Here is a 4,076-nt window from a genome sequence, read left to right as displayed (position 1 = left end):
TTCTATGCCCATTACAAATCAATCTTGTTTAATAATGGAAATTCCAGAAACAGTGATTAAAGCTGTAAGTTGTATGTGGGCATTTTTCATGGCTTAAAAAAAAAAAATTGTTGGAAATACAGGATGAGAGATGGGGTTGTTAGAATTCAAATTGTGCCATGTTCTTAGCCCACAACGTGGCAGAGGGTTTCAGTTGGCTTAAACTGAATGAAGATGTGAAAAAACTGTAATATTATTTCTTTAAATATGTATCCAAGTTTATATAAATCCTTCTGCATTGTTGACAAACCTGATTTCTTGGCGTAGCAGGTATTCATACAATGCAAATCATTGTTATGTGCTAGGAAAGTCTCTTAACACATCTTAAATTCTTCATCATGTGCTATCCCAGTGACCTATTAGGCCAATTCTCTCATCTTTCAAAGGGAATAATTCCTTCATCTTTCCCCTCTCCCTCCCTGCCCCATTCTATTTGTAAGATGAAACACACATCATTCAAGTGGAATGATTTTGCTCAAATACAGTACAGATTCAACAAACTTCCTGGATACAGAGAAAAAAACCCAGCCTGGTGAAGAACAGGTATCTTCCTTTCACACAATTTAAAATCCATATTCCATGGGAACAGTTCATTAAGGGAGGTATTTTGATCTGTTTCTTTCAAATTAGTAAAAATAATTATTATTATTTGGTTGAATTATTATACCAGAATTCAAACTTCACAGCTGTATCTAGAAAACCATGGTTCTAGATTTTTAAAAGCAAGTTTCTTAGGAACGGTAAGTGAAATACAGAGTGCATTCCTTTCAGCAGCAAATAAAATGCAGTTAAAAAAAATCCAAAGGGCAAAATTGTAATTTCCAGTTCTAGTTTTGCTTTGGTCAGTAAGTTTACAAGTTGACCTTAATGATTCTTGAAGTTTCTTTATTAAATTGCATGCTGTTTGTGCAAGGCTATTTAACTCTAATTTGTCATTGATTGAAAATATTAATTGAATAACCTTGAAGAATATAAATCTACTCCTATAGTCTGTAACTACTTTATGAAGTAGATTTTATCCAGTTCTGATACTGCAGAAGTCTGAACGTATAAATACTTGGGTCCCAAAAAAATACAGAAATGTGCCTAACTTCTTTTGTCACAGGCTATAGTCTTTCTTACGCTGAAGTCCTCCTTACATGCTACTGGCAATGGAAAGGAGTCTTGAATATTTAACTCATGTTCGTGTTAAGGTCTCGTTACGCTGTTAATTGTAACTAAGGAGGACTGTTGATTTTAGCATTAAACATACATAAATAAGTCTATGCAAAACTGGGGTTGCATTTGCTGTATCTTGTACCTGTTTTGGATTTATTTGGAAGGAGCTCTTTGCTGTTAAGCAGACTAATTTGGGGCTCCTATTTCATAATAATAGTTAAATGTAAGTGGAAAATTTTTCCTGATATAAATAATGCATATAGCACATTCCCTTTCTGTGCCATTTCAAAACAATCTAGTCATTGGTTCTTCTAGAGTAGCTTCTGAAAGTCCAGAATACTATATTCAGGTATTTCTAATGTTTCATCACTCATTTTTGTATGTAGCTGTTGAAAAATCACTCTTGCACCTTTACATATTGTGAGTTTATTGGTCTTCTGTCTTGTGTTTCTGATGACAATGACCTCATAATATCCTATACAGTAGTCATAAAGAATATAAAATTAGACCATTTAAGTCTTCAAAATGAGTGAGACTTTCCTGTTCAAATCATTGTTTTATGCATTCCATTTCCAAATAAAAGACTTGGCATACGAGATAAAGAGTTACCTTTTGTTGTTGGAAAGAAAGGTGGTGAAAAACTATGTAAATAGTGTAACTTTGGAGATACTAAATGAAATGTTTTAACTTTCTAGTTGTGGCAATGCCATCAGCTTGAAACAGAAATGTGGTTCTGTATGCAGTTAATGCAGAAGAAAAACTTCTTATATATAAAATTTCATTGAATGTCTTGCAGCTCATGCTGGATTATCAGTATCTGTGATCTATTTAAGAGTTCAAGAGTAACTTAAAAACTTCCTCACTTCTAATAGGATTAACTGTGTTAAGCAACTAGGTGACCATCTCACATTCTCATCTTAGGCTTGTAATGAATGGCTTTGGAAGTTAAAAAAGATTACAGTGATTGGGGCTGGGGCTGTTTTCCAGTTAATTGGGAAAGGCCTCATATGCTTCTGGAAGATACTCTTGCACAGTACTTATTAGTTCATAATAACATAGCAATCATGATTCTCTAAGGACATAAGTGAAGAAAAGCAGCTGAGTTGACTCTGTGGGTGTACACGACCTGTGGCTCCGTGCCTCTTGGCTGTGTTACAGAGACCGTGCTGTTCTCCTACACAGTTCTTCCACTTCCATTCCATGCAATTTCCTGCTCATCTTCCCGTGCTGCTGACTCTGTTCTCCAAGAGGTGACCTTCTGCCCTTATGGCTTTTTTCCCTGGAGCCACAGGGCTAACTGAATTACAAAATGGGCAGCAGCACAGTTTTTCTGTTACCAGCAGAGCTTAAGAAGTCTGCTCTCCTCTGCTTCCATTGGTAGAGCGGGTGCTGTATCCGTTGCTGATATACAGCACCAGTATATGTTCCCTTTTAATACAGCATTACACTCCAGCATCTACAGCTTGGTGCCAGAAGCATCAAGACAGATAATTCTGTAGTTTGTCTGCAAACACCATGTTTTTCCATCGGAAGATAAATCTCACGTTGAAGAAGTGAAGCATGATCATGTATTAGTAATGCTGGTCCTCTTTACATGACAGCTTACAGCTTTTCAGTATCGTAAGATCTAAAACAATGCAGATGGGAAGGGACCTCGGGAGGCTATCCAGTGCCAGCACAGCATCTTCCCCTCCTTACAGGCTAATTGGGCTTCCTGATAGTCCTGCGTAAAACCCTCCGAGTGAATAAATCTAGCTCTAGGAGTTGAGAAATAAAGCCAGGAAGAGCCCAGCTTTCCCAGATGCCCAATGACAGTCTCTGGCTGCTTCCCCTCTTGCGCTAGGAGAGGTTTGGTCCTGTATCTGTGAGGATCGATGCTCTTTTCCAGTGGTTACAGACACATTTAAGAATTTCCTCTTAGTACAGAGGGAACTGATGTCTGCCGTGTTTTCATCCATCTGTGTTAAATACCACTGCACCTTCTTAAGGATATCTGGAGCTAATCGGTTTGCTTCAGCTGCTTTACGCAATTCTATTTCTTACTGCTCCTTTTAATATTGGGTCCCCAAAAATCCTGTATTGTCTTTTTTTTTTTTTATCCTACCCCCACTCACCCTGATGAGTACACCCGTATCAAAAGGAGCACCATACTTCAGATTCAAAAGACAAACACACTAACACTGGGGAATTCTGGCTCACGTCTGCCTATGTTTGGTTAAAAGAATAGGATAGCTTCTGCCCTTCTCCCCCCAGCTTTCTGTTTAGCCATACTCTGTCCTTTTAGTCCTTGCCATATGGTACCCATAAAACTTCTCTCAAGCTGTTTTGGGTATAGCATGTACCAGCCTCTCAGTTTCTCGACCCCAGTGTTCTCCTTAGTCATCCACAGCTCCATAGTCCTTATTAAGACAGAGTTCTTTCATGGTTGCCTTTATGATGATTTGTCCCCCTAGTCTTGTACGCCTGCAAAGACTCATGGGCTGTCTTATTTTGGACTTTGAAGAGCGCACTCTGAACGTTTTTATTAGGCATTAATTGCCTCTAGCAGTCTCTAGCCACAGGTTAGTCTGTATCGAGCAGCCTAAAGCCAGGTAGATGTTTCACTGCCATGGTTCATCTGCATGCTCTGGTCCAGCTAACCACCTGGCCACTGAAGCAAGAGCCTTTGAGCGTGTACTTGGGAATTGCAGCTACGCTCATCGCTCCGTTCAGAACACCTGGCCTGGCACAGCTCCAGCTTAGTGCCGCGTAACGCTCGATGCCTGGCTCGTGGCCAGCCAGCAGCGGCTATCCAGCACGCTCTGCCTCCTCGCTGCCCTGCAATCTCCCGTCTGCATCACTTGCAAGCTTCAGCTCAAAGAATCATCATAGGTAACGAG

This window comes from Harpia harpyja, chromosome 5 (assembly GCF_026419915.1).
Source record: "Harpia harpyja isolate bHarHar1 chromosome 5, bHarHar1 primary haplotype, whole genome shotgun sequence".
NCBI lineage: Eukaryota > Metazoa > Chordata > Aves > Accipitriformes > Accipitridae > Harpia > Harpia harpyja.
Note: the sequence above shows the minus strand (reverse complement) of the source record.